This window comes from Mustelus asterias, chromosome 22, assembly GCF_964213995.1.
Source record: "Mustelus asterias chromosome 22, sMusAst1.hap1.1, whole genome shotgun sequence".
Lineage (NCBI taxonomy): Eukaryota > Metazoa > Chordata > Chondrichthyes > Carcharhiniformes > Triakidae > Mustelus > Mustelus asterias.
The window spans coordinates 17,430,698-17,449,175 of record NC_135822.1 but is presented as its reverse complement, the minus strand read 5'-3'; the positions used below and the strand labels follow the sequence as shown (position 1 = coordinate 17,449,175).

Here is an 18,478-nt window from a genome sequence, read left to right as displayed (position 1 = left end):
AGGAGAGAAAATGTACCGTGATGCAGAGGCCAATCCACAGTTCAGCTAGTTGCGCAACAAAGACACAAGGACATTCCAGAAAGCGGAAAGCAATACCTGAACTGGCTAGTAGAGCGACCATGCCAACACAGTGGAGCACAGCACCTCCACAGACAAGATCACTGTCCATCAATTGTAACCCATTGCTTTCAGTGCAACAGGATTAGACACCATGGAAAACTGTGCAAGGCAAAAACTTTGAAATGCACAGAAGGCCAAAAGATCATCCAAAAGGTCAAACCTGGAAGAGACATGGCATGATTTTTGGGTGATTCAAAGACCCTGGTTTCTCACTTTGGAATGTGGGCATTTCAGTCAATGACCATTTCACGCATTTTTAATCCAACAAAGGAGCCAGGCATCTGTTCTGTCAGACAAAGAATTGTGGCCAAAAGACCTCTGACTTTGAACAATGGACATAACACACTATGGGCCTGGAGAATTCCAGCTTCCAGTCATAGTCGTGATTCTGGAACCACTAAGATATGGTGGCAAACAAATCTTCAAGTGGATGTATGTTGTCCACGGCCAGCCTTTCTCTCTCTCTTGAGGAGAAGTGCCTGTGTAGTGCTGGACCATCTCAAAATGACAGAAGATGTCAAGACAACCACTGTTGTTAATCATACAGAATTATAACTTCCTGAGTACTCAAACAAAAAGAGTATCCTGACCAGTCTGATGAGTCTTAACCTCTGGCTCCAATGACGATACAGTCGGTCAACACCGAACATGTACTGCAATTCCCTGTCAGCATGCCAAATCTACAAAAGATGCTGGATCCTGATAGCAGCTGCCCAGTGCTCATCCTCTGCCAGTGGACATTCTGATGACCCACATTTACCACAGAAGTGAAAGAAACAACGAGGACAAGAGCAATGTTCGTCTGCCAACAAGAAATAAAGGAGGTGAGCAACCACTGACCAATGCAGCAACCAAATCAACCGAGTGCTGATCAACATGAATGGATGAAAACATAGCCAGATGCCAGAATGACCTCCAAGCTTGCAGAAAGAACCAGTCATGGTAGAACCTACATTCATGCGACAGTAGTGCAAATAAATTATGGAAGGCCTATAAGGCCTGAAATTTTGAATTCAAAGGGGGAGATGAGGTAGTGATAATGTAGTAATGTAAATGTATAAATTAGTAATAATGTAAAACAGACAGTAAACTATATAATCATTTCAAGTATATATGGATAAGGATTGGAGGTGGGGGAGAGGGGATGCAGTATAAGGGTCTGGACCATATCGGGTTAATGTGGGACTGAGAACAGTACCGCCCACACAGTGATGTAAGAGTGCACATGACCTGCACCCAGGGTCAGCTGAGTATTGAACAGAGCCATGTGTAGAAGCATGGAGTCAGTTCCTTGCCTGTACCCTTGACTGTATAGTTATAAATAGTGCTAAGAGTCATTAAAGAATTACAGTTAACCTATGTATGACTACGCATGAAGACCTCTTCAGACCAACCAAACTGTAACCAACACCCTATAACACTAACATCTAGAAATAATGTATGAAATGTGAGAATTCCATTGAGAACAGAAGATATAGTTAAGCTGTGGATTAAAGAGCAGAGCTAACCAAGGTCAGATGTTATAACTGATATTTAGACTTTCAAGCAACATGAAGAAATTATGTATTTTGACAATGGAGTGATATAACATTTTCATTCCTTCATTGAAGAATATGGAGGTACCATCACTTTGAGAGGAATAAAAGCTCTGTGCGCCAAAGTTGCGTGATTGAGTGAGTGTAGATTTGGTAGCATCACCAAAAGAACAAATACAATTGGATGGGAAGCAGAGGAATTAAATGACAGAAAGAAGGAACAAAGTGAGAGCAAAGAGCTCCTGAGCTAATAACTGAGAATGAGTGAGACATTAACTGGAGCATAGATGGAGCGCAAACAAGACAATCATGACAGAGCCATGTGACTTATTTAGAGGATGCCACAATATCAGGTTTTGGATGTGTCCATGGCATTAATTCACCAGAGTTCCAGAGATGTATGATGTACTTACAGGTGACCTATAGACTGCAGTGCTGAAAATCATACTGGTGATGATATATTAGCCTGAAACTTTGAAGGAAATAGATAAACGCATCTTTAATTTATGACTTGTATACACAAAGTTAAATTGCAGCAACCAGAATTCATCCATTGAAGCAACTCCAGCTCACAGCTGTGAATTTTTTTCATCTGGAAATGCAAATTGCGGATGATTCAATTCACTAGTCAGAACCAAAAATTTGGTTCTGTGACAGGGCATTTGGACTTGATAAAACAAAAGTTCTGAGTGCCTGGTCATAATGGGATTCAAATTTATGACAAAGACTGGTGGATCTCCATGGTGGTTCCAGTTGGACCAGGGTATCTGCTATATAAAATCAAAATACAAGTGGAAAGTCTGTTGTATTTTCATTTTGGAAAAATAGCTTGCAAAAACAGTGAGTGTTTTTTATCGCATTGTAATTGAGTGATTAAAGGGTGATGTGTCTCTGGTTCTCTGATCTGATTGCTTGTAAGGCTGCTATACAGGAACCATAGCTCAACCATTTAATTAGATCATGGTTGATCTGTACCTCAACTCCATTTGCTCCATAATCCTTGATATCTTTACGTAACAAAGATTTTGGGCTTGAGAGCTCTAATTTTCAAAGCAGCCACAGCCTTTTGGGGAAAGAATTCCAGATTTCTACTGCCATTCTGCGAAAAAGAAATTCTCATTTATTCCGGAATAGCCTAGCTCTTGAATATAATGTTATGTTGCCTTGTCTTGATTTCCCCACCAGAGAAAATTGTTTCTTATCAATCCTGTCAAATCCTTTAAACATTTTAAACACCTCGATCAGGTCACCTTGTAATTGTCTAATCTCAAAATAAATGAAAACCACATTTATGCAACCTGCCCTTGTAATTTAATCCTCTGAGCTCTGGTATAGTTCTGGTGATTCTGCATTGTCCATCTTCCAAAACGAATACATCCTTCCCACGATGAGGTGCTCCAAACAAATGTAGTATTCCAGATGGGGACTGACAAAGGCTCTGTACAACTTAAGCAGAGCACCCTCCATTTTGTTTTCCTGTCCCTTTGACATAAAAGCCAGCATTCCTTAGTCGTCTTTGTTTTTCCTGTGCCTATTTACTTGCAATGATTTGTGAACTGCCAACTATCTTTGTTCCTCTTCAGTGTATATCTTCCTTGAATCCAAAGTTGATTACTTCTTACTGGTCTATCTTGAACTCGGTTTGCCATAGTTTTGCCCATTCACCTTTTATCCATTAATGGGATATTTACATCATTGGCAAGGGCAACATTTATTGCCCTTCCTCAGTTGGCCTTAAGAAGGTAGTGATAAGCTGCATTAGAATAGAACCATAGAATGCCTTCAGTGTAGGAGGAGGCCATTCAGCCCATCAAGTCTTCACCGACTCTCTGACAGTGCCCACCACACCGCCCTATCCCTGTAACCCCTCATATTTACCCTGACTAATCCACCAAGCTACACATTTTGAGACACTAAGTGGCAATTTAGCATGGCCAGTCCACCTTTGGACTGTGGAAGAAAGCTGGAGCACCTGGAGGATGCCCATGCAATCATGGGAAGAACGTGCAAACTCCACACAGTCACCCAAGGCCAGAATCGAACCCAGATCCCTCGCACTGTGAAGCAGCAGTGCTAACCATTCTGCCACTGTGCCGCCTTAAACAGCTGGAATCTGTGTGGTGAAGGTGCTTCCCAATGTGCTGTTAGGTAAGTTTTTCCACGAAGGAGTGGCAATATACTGCCAAATCTGAATGGTATGAAAAATTTGGAAGGGAACTTGGAGGTGGTGATGCTCCCATGCGCCTGCTACCCTGGTCCTTTAGGTGGCAGAGGTACAGATTTGAGAGATGCTGTCAAAGGGAGTTGTTGCAGTGCATCTTTTAGATGGCACTCACTGTAGACATGGTGTGCCATTGGTAGGGGAAGTAAATGTTTCAGGTGGTGAGTGGGGTGTCACTCAAATGGGGTGCTTTGTCCTGAATGATGTTGAACAACTGAGTGCTGTTGGAACTGCAATCATCCAGGCAGATGGATAATATTTCATCACCCTCTTGACTTGTGGAGGCTAAGAAACAGTGGGGTTTGTTTAACTCAGTTGGCCAGATGGCTAGAGTGTGATGCAGAGTAATGCCTATGGCTTGGGTTCAATCCCTGGACTGGCTGTGGTAGGTCATGAATGTCTGCCTACTTGCCTTGTCCCATGCTTGTGGAGTGGTGCCCCTTGAGCTTTATACAACCAATAGGAGAGAGATGCCTATGGTCCTTCAAAAACTATGGCTAATTACTCTTGTCTTGTATCTTGTAAATGTTTGAAGGACTTTGTGAATCACTTGTTGCATAATACCCAGTCTCTGACCTTTAGCAGCTACAATATTTACATAGCTGGTCATTAGTAAGCCCCCAGGATGTTAATGTTGGGTTTCAGTGATGGTAATTGCAGTTGAATGTCAAGGGCAGGTAATTGGACTTGCTCTTGAGGAGGCATTCATTTCCTGGAGCTTGTGTGACATGCCATTGATCAACTCAAGCCCAAATGTTGTGCAGGTTTTACAAATGTGCACAATTGCTTCATTATCCGAGGAGTTGAAAATGGAAATGAGCACTGTGCCACTTCAGAAAACACCTCCACTTCTGACCTTTTGGTGCAGAGAGTCTCATTGATGAAGCAGCTCAAATTGTTTGGCCAAGGATATTGCCTTGTGGACCTTGTGCAGTAATGTTGCGTGACTCAAATGATAGGTCTCTAGGAATCACAATCATCTTCCTTTGAGCTAGTGCAAACCATCCCCAGCCAGTGGATAATTTCCCCCCCCCCCTCATTCCCACTGATTTCAGGTTTATTATGGTTTCTTGTTTCCATACTCTGTAAAATACCAACTTGTTATTTGAGGGCAATTACTCCATTCACCTCTGGAATTCAGCTTGCTTCTGCATGATTGGACCATTACTGTAAGAAGGCCTGGCACCAACTGGTCTGAGCAGAACCGAAACTGAGAATTGGTGAGCAGCATATTGGTGAGTAATCATTGACAGCAGTGTCAATGACACCTTTCACCATTTTGCTTATGATCGAGTAAAGACTAATGGGTTGATAATTGGTTGGGTTGGATTTGTCCTTTTTGTGGACAGGGCATATCTGGACAATTTTCCACTTTGTAGGGTAGATGCCTGTGTTGTCGCTGTATGGGTACCACTTGACTAGTTTGTTCTGGAGCTGAAGTCTTCAACACCACAGCCAAGATGTTCTTGACCAATGATTCAATTGCTCAAAAAACAGCCTATTTGAAATCTTAAATTCAAACAAATCAACAGAAATAGAATTGAGTTATCTTGGATTTAAAAACCGGAATCCCTGGATACAAAGTGTTCAGGAAAGATAGGAATGAAAGAAATGAAGGCGGGGTCGTGGTATTGATTAGGGAAAGCAGTGCAGTGCTGGAGATGGAGGATGTCCCAGAGAGGTCAAGGACAATTGATTTGGCTAGAGCGAAGGAACAAGAAAGGTGCAGTTACACTGTTTGGTGTAGACTACAGGCCACCAACTAGTGGAAAGGATGTGGAGGAAGAAAGTTGCAAGGAAATTTGAGAATTCGCAAAAATGATAGAGTGGTTATAATCGGGATGTTAATTATCTAAATGTAGACTGAGATATGTTAGGGCACTGGGCCAGAACCCCAAGTTATATTAGAAAGCTAGACTAGACCCCCAACAATTTCTATATTTGGCATACATGTGAGGATAGGATGTTTTACTCCGAGTGATTACGCTGACAGCGTAGGGATCTTTTAGAATGAAACAAACTTTATTTAATAGCAGTTTAAATATAACCCTAACAAATAAATCAGCTTAACCATTGACAGTTGAACAATATTTAAAAATGAAAGGAAACAACTTTTTTGCCAGCTTATGACTGTCCCAGTTCCAAATAAGTCATAATCATGCATAAATTAAATCCACTTTTAAATAAATAGTTAGCAAACCCCAGGCATACTTGCTTTCAGAGAATGATAGAGTCCCAGAAACCTACAAAATCCTTCGAACTTCAAACAGATTTCAGCTGCAACCAATCACAGCATCACATGACCCTGCCAATCACTAATCAGAAATTCCAAGGGAACTTGAGTAAACAAAAGTTGGTTAGCTTTACTTAAAATAAATACTTGCAAGGCTGAAATGAGTAATTGTCTTGCTCTCCCAAAATCTGAGCTGCAGTCCCACCAGACATACCGACTGCCTGTAGAATAAAGCTGAATTTTTAAACATTCCCCTTAAACATAAACATATATATCAATTGCACTGCTGTCATCACAATAGCAGTAGTGTGAAGGACAGAGAGGGGCAAGAGTTCCAAAAGTGCGTTCAGGAAAATTTTCTTCAGTATGTTTCCATTTCAATGAGGAAGGAGGCACGCTGGACCTGGTTGTTGGAAATGAACCTGGCCATCTAGACCAAGTGTCAGGAGAACATTTTAGGGGTGGTGTATCACAAAGTTTCCGCTGACGATGGAAAATGACAAAGAACTGTCTAGAGCGAGAAAAATTAACTGGGGAAAGCCAACATCTAGAAGAAGAATGGATCTAGGCCAAATAAATTTGTGTCAAAAGGTTGGCAGGAATAACTATGCTGTTCAATGGGCTACCTTCACAGAAGAGACGATTTGGGCAGTTGAGGTATATTCCTTCAAAAGGGAAAGATAGGGCAAACACATCCCGAGTACCCTGAATGACAAAGGAGATAGAAATCAAGATGAAGGAGGAAAAATGTGCTTATGACAGGTGTCAGGTAGATGGTAGAAAGCTTGCACGCCGTGAACTCCCACAAACGGCAATGTGTTAATGATCAACTAATCTGATTTTGTGATAGTGATTTAAGGGAGTTAGAGTAGGATTAAAGAAAGTAGGATGAATTATGCATGATTATTAAAGAAAAACTGGGAAGTGGCCTGTCCTTTGAATGCTGCAACTTTTATTCAAATCCTGTCCATTCCAATGAGATGAATGTCTCCTACCAGTTCTAAATCTTCAAAGAGGTAAGTTTGGGATAGCCTTCATCATTTCCATTCTGCACAATTTCACACAAATGGTAATGTATTGGTAATCTTAACTAGTGCCTCAAGGATTTCTAGTGCAATAAGTTGAAATATCCCACTGCTGCAGTGGATGTTGAGCCTATGTTCTACCTAAGATTGCCTAATTATCCCTGAAGGGTGTAAAAAATGTTGTATTCCTGAAAAATTTCCGGTGAGAGCTATTCAACAATATTAATCCAAAACTGTTCAGGTTGTAACTTTCTTCATTGGCAAAGGCAGAATTGTATGTCATTTTCTTTACTTACTGATGTGGTAATGTCATCCATTGTTCAGATTTCTTGGCATGTTCCAGGGGAAAATTCCGGCACTATATTTGTAAGAAGTCTTACAACACCATAAAGCCCAACAGGTTTATTTGGAATTTGTGATTCCAAATAAACCTGTTGGACTTTAACCTGGTGTTGTGAGACTGCTTACTGTGCCCACCCTCGTCCAACGCCAGCATCTCCACATCATTATATTTGTGTTGATGCTGATTTTAAAAATTTCTGCTCAAACCAAGACTAAACTGAGTTTTAGGGCCTATTGAACAGATGGACATTGATCTACGACAAGTTAGCTTTATAACTGGATGTCTGTTTGCCATATTAAATGGGTCACTAATCAAGTGTGGCAGTGTTTAGCTGCCAAGTAGTTGATAGGAATCGCTCATACATAACTGCATGAGTAAAACCTTGATTGATAAAGTAGTGTTTTCTTCTGTCTCATTGTGTTTCTATTTAGGTTTCCTTTGTAGTTGGATCCTTTGCTGTGCTTGGATCCTGAAAACTGACTCCTTTGAAGCTGTGTGTTTTAACCACTCTTAATAACTTCTCCATACTTCAGTTGTCAGTATGTGGCGTAAAAGTGTTCTCTGATCTGTAAGTTCAAGGCCTTTTGTATGTAAGGTTATATAAATATTGACAGTGGTTTTTGATATGGTATCTTAGCCTGGCATCAATTTTTTTACCTATGTACAAGTGAAACAGCAGCTAGAGGATGATGGATTGTTGGATAACCAGTTCACAAATTGTGAATGTTCAAGACAAAAAAGCCTGCTTGACTGGCACCTCATCCACCACCTTCCTTCACTATTGCATCATGGCTACAGTGTGTACCATCTGCAAGATGCACTGCAACAACTCAGCGAGACGACTTCAGCAGTATGTTCCAAACCTGCAGTTTCAACTGCCTAGAAGGATAAGGGGATCACCACCACCTTCAATTCTCCTCAATGTCTCTCTCAGTCTTCACTTGGACAATATATTTATTGTCTGTCATTCATGGTCACCAGGTTAAATTTCTGGCAACCCTCCCTAACAGCACTTTGAGTGCATCCACATCACATGGACTGCAGTGGTTCAGGAAGTCAGCTAGTCGTCACCTTCTCAGGATAAATTAGGGCAACAAAACCCCCACATCCCAAGAGGTTAGTATACAAGTGGTTAGGAAGGCAAATAGAAAGTTGACATTTATTGCACGGGAAACAATATAAAAGTAGGGAAGTTTTGCAGCAGCTGTATAGATCATTGGTGGGACCGCATCTGGAGTAGTGTGTACAGTTTGGATCTTATTTGAAAAAGGATGTAAATGCTGTTAGAAGAAGTTCAGAGAAGGTTCGCTCAACTTATCCCTGGGGTGAAGAGCTTATCTTATGAGGAAAGGTTAAACAGGTTGGGCATATACCCACCAGAGTTTGAAAGAATGAGAAATTATCTTATTGAAACATGAGGACTTGATAGGGATAGAATGCCGAGAGTATATTTCCTCTGGTGGGGGTGACTAGAACTAGGGGCATAGTTTTAAAAATAAGAAGTCTTCCATTTAAGACCAGGATGAGGATAACTTGAAGAGTTGTTAGTCTGGGGCATTCTCTTTTCCAGAAAACACTGGAGGCTGAGTCATCAAATTCAGCTTTGAATACATTCAATGATAGATAAGGGATATGGGTGGGGGAGTGGGGGGGGGGGGGGGGGGGGAAGAGGAGGAGGGGGGGGGGGGTAGCGGATGGGAAAGTAGAGTTGAGATCACAACCAGATCAGCTATGATCTTATCGAATGGTGGAGCAGGTTTGAAAGGCTTGAATGACATACTTCGGCTCCTCAGTCCTATGTTTGTTTGAACAAATTTAAAAAAACAGAAAGTCATTCAGTCCAACTTGTCTGTTTTTTAATGCTGCAGAAGAGTCTTCCACTTTGTCATCTGACTGTGATCAAGCATATTCTATTTGTTTTTCCTCCTTGTATTTATCAAGCTTCCGCTTAAGTACATCTCTGCTGCTCACAACTACTCAATCTGATCATGAATTCCACATTCTGACCACTCTCTTGGTAAAGACGTTTTTCCTGAATTCCATATTGGATTTATTAATGACTATCTTATTTTTATGACAACTAGTTCTGGTCTCCTCGTGTTTTTTCATTTGGTATAAAAGTGTAGCTACTAAAATATTAAGACCCATCATTGTCTAGGAGAACAGTTGAATCATGTCCGAACCAGCAACAAGCAAAGAAATGGAGCGGACTCTTTACACAGGTAAAGAGAACTGAAACATGCAGTGATATGCAGAAATGCCAAAAGTTGGGCCTTTGATCTTCAGTTGAACTTGTGACGCTCATGTGCCTTTAAGATATTTTTAAAAATCATGTTCTCTGCAGTTTGTAAGCAGGCCTTTTGGGTTCATTGTGGCACCAGCTGCCTGCTTAGCAGTCCTTTTATTGCGGCTTCAATTATTTAAATGAAGTTTTGTTTATTTTTACTCTGGGCTTCATGCATAGAACATAGAACAGTACAGCACAGAACAGGCCCTTCGGCCCACGATGTTGTGCCGAGCTTTATCTGAAACCAAGATCAAGCTATCCCACTCCCTATCATCCTGGTGTGCTCCATGTGCCTATCCAAGAACCGCTTAAATGTTCCTAAAGTGTCTGACTCCACTATCACTGCAAGCAGTCCATTCCACACCCCAACCACTCTCTGCGTAAAGAACCTACCTCTGATATCCTTCCTATATCTCCCACCATGAACCCTATAGTTATGCCCCCTTGTAATAGCTCCATCCACCCGAAGAAATAGTCTTTGAACGTTCACTTTATCTATCCCCCTCATCATTTTATAAACCTCTATTATGCAGTGTCCAGGATTTTACAACCTTTTTAATTGTTAGGGAGAAGATTGATTGACAAGTCAAAGTCAGATGATTCTTCCCCAGAAGAATCCAAGAATTCACTTTTAGTTTTGGTTCAGGGTCAGAAGCTGTCCTGGTTGTCAAGTTGCAGGCAGGTTTTTTTTTCTCTCTCCCTGGTATTATAGATTCTGCTGGCTTGCCTTCCTGGAGTGAGAATTTTGTCTCTTGCAGTGGTTTGCTGACTGAAAGCTAGAGGCCAGCAGTGGCACTATCTCTTCCTGGAGGGCTGCTGGAAGTTACAAGGCTGGGAAGTCAGTTTTAATTCTCCAACCAAAGGACTAAGTTCCAGCATCACGTCAACATTCATATTTTTTGTTCTAAATCTGAGGCGAGGGTATGTTTTAAGGAGGTTTGTTTGGTTGGAATATTTCATATATTTGTCAAAGGTTATACAATATCATGTTTTTTTTTCTTGTTTGTAATAGGTTAAAAGTTATTGCAATATATTAACAGGATTCTTAAATAAACTTTGTTTGATAAAAGCTCCCTAGTGGATCATTTGAATCATACTTGAAGTGAAACATCTCATGTTTACCCTAGCTAAATTCAAAATGCAAAACGTATGATCCAGATGGACTTCATAAGACACTTTGGAGTTTCTGACTTGAAGTATAACAAACTGCAGTAAGAAATATCCCATCTAACCTGCATCTTTTTGCACATTGGTTGTACTGAACATTTTAAGTGTCTTTAGATTGCAGGCCCAACTTGTATTCAGCGCACTACTACTATGTCAAAGTGTAAGGTGACATTACAGCTTTGTCCTATTGGAAACATGCATTTCTAGCCACTTCCATTGATACAGCATCCCTGACATGATGAAACATCCCAAGGCACTTTACAGAGGAAACTAGCTGGGAATTGAGCAGCACAATGAAAATGGTTAGAGCAAGGTGGCCAAAGACATGTTTGAAGAGGTCAATTCTAAGAAGACGTCTTAAGTTGGGGCGAGAGGGAATGCCAAAGGATTTGGACCAAAACATTTGAGAGCATAGGGTAGGTGTGGGGGACATGGAGAATATCAGAGATATGGTGCATGGTTGAAAGAAGGATGGAGCAAGGCCATCAGTTTGAAGACAAAAGGAAGGATTTCGAAGTCAATTCACTTAGTTGGGAGAAGGTGGCAGGAAGCATTTAGCCGTTAAATGATGATGAGCATTGGATTTGGTGGATTTGCAGGAAAGGAAGTGGGACATGGGTTTCTGGTTTACTGCAGGATTTGCTGCTAGACCAATAATGATCTGTAAACAGAGACTTTCAAGAACTGTGGTTCCTCTGATCATGCACTGACTTTAAAAATCTCTGAAACAGGAATTGAATATTAAATTCGAACTTAACTGGAGACTTGTGGGCCAATGAGTCCAGAGGAGAAAATATAGGAGTGTCATACAAAGTTAGAAAAGGCAATTAGCATTTTCCGTTTTGTATCCCCTCCACTTTGTGGAGTGTATATATAATATATATCACCAAAAACATGTAGCAGCTGTGGCTCAGTTGGTAGCACTCTCACCTCTGGAGTGGGACTTGAACTTAACAGCTTTCTGGCACAGACTAAGCACAAATGTCGAGGCTGACACTCCAGTACATGACAAAGCGCTGAACTGTCAGAAGTATCATCTTTTGGATGAGATGTTAAACCAAGGCTGTGTTCTCAGGTGGACATAAAAAATCCTACTGCACTATTTAAAAGAGCAGAATTGCTATCCCTGGTGTTCGAGCTAATATTTATTCCTCAATCATTGAGATTATCTGGTCATTATCACACTATGGTAGCTGGCAATGTACAAATTGGGTGCAGCATTTTCTACATTCCAAGAGTGACTATACTTCAAGAGTATATTTCATTGGCTGTAGAGTGTTTTGCATGCTCTGAGGTTTTGAAAGAAGATACATAAATGCAAACCTGCCTTTTTACAGTTTTTTAATTGATTCTGGGTGCATTCATATAAAATGCTACATAACTTCAAGTTTCTGTATCCTAAAAAGCCCTAGGATCTGTGTCATTAGAGCAGTTCATTTTCCCCAAAGTTCCTTGTGCCTTACTTCAGACCTCTTCCTGCCAGAAATTTGGCATGAAGGCTTAAGTATTTCAACAGGATCAGTTAGCCAGGCAGACGATCTCACATTCTGTTAACTTATCCTGCCTTGTCAGATTTTTTTTGTTTTTTCAAAAACCAACAATACCTTCAACAGATATACGAAGCTATTTTTTAGAAGAAAAAGCATGTCATTTCGGTTATATGGTAACACCAAATTGTACTACACTTCAATCAGCACAATCATAATTGTCTGTCAATGTGGTAGGAGGCTCTTTCATCAACATTATATGCTCTTTAAAGACTGCAAATAAAATGGGCAAAATTTAAATTTTACCTGCAGCATGAAGCATCTGCCTAAACTGGATAATGACTGTATAGTACATGCTTCTGCATTGACTCATGGTACATATTGCCTGTTTCAAAAAGTCCAAGTGCCTCCATAGTTGAGTCAGCATTTGTGCCCTAGCACCTAGTGAAGGCTTTGATTATTGTGCAATATGGAATGATTCACTTAGGATCTGTTCATGATCCTTTACAAAATGCTTGTCTTGTAAATATGATGTCACAACTTTAAAATTTGCATTCAGTTCAGGAAATGTCCTGACAGGAGCAGCTGCACAGATTTGATGTACTAATTGGAACAAGGCGGACAAGCACAATGCAAGCCTAAGAAATGCTGTTATGTCAGGTTGGATGTAGCTGAAAACTCATTGGATCCTTTTACAGTTGTAGGTGTGAAAGATTTATTAGCACTGAAAACATCTAAGACATTACCAACACTAAGTTCTATGTAAGTCAAGAACATGGTAAACTTGATTCCTCCAAGCAAGTCTCCCTTCCTGTTGTGGAAGTCCCAACACTTTAAGAGCTGTACTACTGAAGCAACTCAAGTGCTGGTTGACAGCAAGTGTACGCCAGACCTTCACTTGCTTTAAAAAATTGGAAACCTCCCTCTGAGGGACAGCAGGTGGACTTCCCACAGAATAATGCAAGAAGGTATCCTGAATTATCTGCTTCGGGGTAATGGTCAACCTTACTTCCTTGCACCGACATAGTCATTTATACTCTGGTTTGTCCCTTTTGAGTCATCCTCAGAAAAGAAGGATTTGAGGAAACATGAGTGAACTTGCTGCCCTTCCCTGCATAGTGTACTTGAAAATCAAAGGACATATGGACCTGGGTGGTTGAGGCATTAGATCCGCCTAGTAAAATTATCTATATTCAAATTAAAAATGGACTAAGTGTATAGGATTCACAGACCTAAGTGAAATCAAGTTGTAGGTTTAATTTTTGTCTGGCAGAAAAGGCTGCAATAGAAGAGGTAAATCCTGCCACAATGAATTCGCCAACAGGGATCTAATTGGATTATAATGGAATGCTACCAGGCCCATTGGACAGAGTTTGTTCATCAAAGGCTCGTACAGCTTTCGACATTGTTAAAATAGAGCAGTAAAACGGGTTATGTTCCTTGTCTTGCAGTGAAGCAATCCAGGAAAATATTAAGAATTATTTCACCTTTTTCATGGCTGCTCCTCAAGCACCAGCATAGAGTTTCAATTGGTAGTATATGCAAAAGTGTGATATACAGCATTGTGTAGCTTTAGCAGCAGCATATTTTTAAATACTTTCATGGGATGTGGACATTGCTGGCTAGGCCAGCATTTATTTGTCTATCCCTAATTGCCCTTTGAAGGTGCTGGAGAGTCACCGCCTTGAACCAGTGCATCCCATGTGATTGTAGGTACATCCATAGTGCTGTTAGGGGAGGGATATTAACATCTTTGAAAGATTTGTCCTGACAAATGGTACTCCGAAGCAAGAGGCTCCTATCTCAAATCTGGAATGTGTTCCTACCATGTATGGAAATCACAGAATTAAGTATAAATATGGGTTTATTCTCCACATACTATATACCTACCCATTTGTTATTACAGGTCCTGAAAGTAAATTATTTGAGAGATCTGGGGAATTTGTGTTATGTTTCAGGTCAGAGTATATTGGTGCAATAGTGGATGCCTTTGGCATTAATAGAGTGCAGGAGTGGGATGTCGTATGTTGTTCCTCCTTTCTGTAGTGTTATCTCTCTATTTTTAGTCATGTGCTTATAATTTGTCAGCTAACTTGTACTATGGTGTAAGGAAGGTAAATAATATTTGAAGAATGACGACCTTACAAGATATGGCATCCATTTTTGTTTTGCCTTTTTCCTACTTTTTACACCTCTGGATCCTGAAGGCATTGACTTCTGCTTGGGAATGTTTTCCTAGGTACAGTCTCCTTCAGATACCTTGCACTATTGCTCATTTTTCATCTTGTTCGTCCAGATAATGAATGTTAGCAGACATTTCAACATCAAAGCTAAAGCTGTTTCTGTTCTTACTGGCCTTTCACACGTGCACTTAGCGCTGGTTCACTGGATAGATGATCACGAGCAGAAACTGACTGATTTTCCTTTCTCCGGCCCAGGGGTTCTATAACCAGCTGCAGCACCCCAGCTGAGATCAACTAGCTCAACGTAGACTGGAAATGGAACCTGGGCCTTTTTTCATGAGCATGTTTTTAAAGGGAATGTGTTGCTCATCATTCTTAATCTGGTCCTTTTCAGTCAAATACTTTGGCCTAATTTTAAAGGTATTTTAAATCAGATATTTAATGAGTAAAATGTGTTTAAACTTCAAATAATTAAAAATGTCTGGCACATTTCATTTTGATTATGGTTATTATAATTCTAAATCTATTTGATCTTGCTGAAAATTTGTATGATAAATAGATATTTTGGTTGTGAATAATTTATATATTTTAAAAAAGCATATTTTTTAAAAGCTGTAGATGTTTTTGATAAAATAGATTGATATTTGTGAGTATTCAAGTCTGCACTGATTTCTGGTTGACCCACTGACAAGGCTATGAATTGCCTTCACTTCTATTCTGCAGGTTAGGACACATAACAATGTCTGTCGTAGTTTAGGTAAAATTGCTTTTTTAATGAAGTGTTCCCTACTGACATAATCTTTTGCAGAGGGATGAATCTATAGGCCAATGGGAATAGAATGTTCGAATTATACCGACCTGTTAACACGTCATGTTTTCAGCTAGCAATTTGCTGACATGATGCGTTTCCAGTGACTGAACTCAACTGCCAATATGAAGAAAAAAGAAAATACAGGACAGGAGAGCCTTTCGTCAATCTATCATTCTTTTGTATCTTCTGCTCTTTTATTTAAAAATAATCTTGAGGATTTTTTTTCAGTATTTTCCTCTGATAATCATAATATTACAATTCAAAATCTGTCGCACGCAGTATTGTGTCCCTTTATGCCAGTTCATTTCAGAGATGGTTGGTAATATTTTAATTAAGTATTCCATTTGGAACAGCACTAATGAGTTGGCAAGCTGCAAAGTCGCAGAAGCAGAATGAATTGTTGCCCTTGGTTAGCGCACTAGCATGTATATATTCTATTGATTACAATTCAAGCAGAGCAATGACAACTGTTAATCAATGCCAGGGCAGTAGATTTGTATCTTTAAATAGAAGTGTCAAAGAATGCTGCAAAACTTTATTAACCTTACAAGCAAACAATACGCAAGTCAATTTAGGTGAAAAGAAATCAACTGGAATTTGTAACTTTTACTACTTATCCTTTGTTCTTTTTCAGTGTGAAAAAGATGATTGAAATTTGTTTTTTTTTCACCATTTTCCAATTCAAATAGTTAGTAGGATTCCATGAATGGACAAGCATGATTTAAGATCTGAATTATGTCTTTTGCTTTCTCCCCTTGCAGAGATAACAACAAAGGTCTAACAATTAAATCTGATTATGGCAAATTGCAGACAGGAATGCCGATGGGATTCCCATTATATTTTCAATCTGAGTGCATTATATCGTGAATCAGATTTTGTAGGTTACAAGTCATTGATTTATGTGCACTTAATATACAATGAGACATATAGAAACATTATTTTGAAGTACATAGTATCTGTTTGAGCTCAATGTTGTCTGGTTCTGTAGACTTAATTTTGAACCATGTATCTGAGAGTTTTTTAAAAATTTGTAAATATTGCTGAAGGAATCCATTTGTCTGAACAATCTTCAGAATTCCAGTAAGACCTATGGAGACATAAAGACCTTGAATTTTAACCCCTTTAATTATTTTGTTGATCAAAATAATAATGCTATTTTGTCAATATCTATTGAAGATGAATCTACAAGATCATGATGACTACTTCATGAAATTCTCATGTAGAAAAATAGAAATATAATAATTTTATCATCACTGTCTGTAATCAAAGAGTTCTTGCTGACACATTCGCTTGCTGAGCTCATAATCGCGATGCAAAATTCATGCTTAGATCTAACTAGCTGTGAATCAGATGATGCAGCCATTTTAGATAAAGCAAATGGGAAAAATCTAAAATTTAGTTCACCAGAGATTTCATGAGGTCCAGAGTTGGTGTTCAAGACTCTCAGGGCAATTACATTCCAACTGTATATCATTGTGCCACCACCTCTGTTGGGTCTGTCCTGCCAGTGGGAGGACATCCCAGTGATGGTGATGCCTGGAACATTATCTGTAAGGTTCTGATTCTGAGAGTATGACTACGTTAGGCTGTTGCCCGACAAGTCTGTGAGGCTGTTCTCCCAATTTTGGCACAAGCCTCCAAATCTTAGTGAGGAGGACTTTGCAGGATCGGAGGACTGCGTTTGTCATTGTAGTTTCTAGTGCCATCTCTATGCCAGGTGGTCCATCTGGTTTCATTCTATGTGGATTTGAGAGTCATTCTGTTCTCTTGATCTTCCAAATGGCCTATTAAAAATGGCAGTGCATGGTGAAGAACAGTACAGAGCCATACTTAGAGGTCGTGTGCCTTTGTTCGAACATTGCTTTTCCAGTATCCTTCTGTTACCAAGAACCACAGTTTCTACAGTTCCCCTCTGTCAGTGTAATGACCACCCTGATGCATTCTATTGAATTTCTGATCTTATAGATGATGACATACTATGTTGTAAAACCGGACAGTAATGTTGGAATTTCCTAGTTCAGTGATGCAGAAGACCTGTCCCACTGACCCCCTTTCACCAAGTGGATGTGCTTAACTGTACCATGAAAAATGCATATGGTCCATAAGTTGGTATCAGTCTAATCCTTTTGTTAAATGTTGCTGTACTCATGCACAACATTCCTCTTCTATTTTAAGTAAACTCAATTTCTCAATATATGAAAACTTGCCAATTTAAAAAAAAATCCAGATTCTGGAAGAATTTTATACTTTCAAATTATCAAATGATGCACAGCACATATTGTTGGTGGTACCTTGTTTTAGAAGGTTAGACCAAAGTCTGCCATCTTGGATTTTTCTTGCTTGAAGCCATATTTATTGCATTTTGATAACTGACGTATGTAAATGCCCTGTTCATTTTTTAAATTACCAACATAACACAGAAACATTCAGCATTTTCATCACTGGTTAAGTATTATGTACAAATACTCAGATGTACAGTATGTATCCTGATTACAAGACTTGCAAATTAACATATCCTTGTTTTGATTGTTGTCACCCTTTTATTGGTTTTAAGAGTAAATCTGCTGCATTTCTGGGAAGAAGACTTTGAAGGATATGAGAAAGTGGGTAGGTTGGGTTGATGAATGAAAAAGGGACAAACCTATCACATCTATTAATCTTTTTACAGTATTTTTTATGAGAAGTCTTTCCTTTAATGCATACCTCCTGTAAGAGTTGTTCTTCCTGCTTGACCTTATTGGATAAAAGAAGTGAGATCCAGGAAAATCACCATCTCCAGTTTCCCCTCTGTTGCCATTCCCTTATTATTGCTGGCGTGAAAACAGGTAGTTCAGTCATTGACATCATTATGAGAGCACCATTACTGCAAAGGCTTATGGGGAATGTGTACCACCACCTACTCGCGATACTGACGCTACTCTATCAATTAAAGAAACGTTACTTTGACAGAGAACAAAGTACACAACACAACTTTTCCACCTGGTACTCGGACACTTAAGAAAATACTTTTGTTAAACAGCAAATCCTCCAGCAGTCTGCTGGTATATTTCTAAAATTATGTTCTTC

General features: G+C 39.7%; 1 protein-coding gene across 1 annotated transcript in view; it reads left to right on the top strand.

The window, feature by feature from the left end:
• The window catches only part of LOC144509869 (calmodulin-binding transcription activator 1-like), a 1,175,789-nt gene that overhangs the window by 47,675 nt on the left and 1,109,636 nt on the right, over positions 1 to 18,478 (top strand). The gene's annotated exons all lie outside the window — the stretch shown is intronic.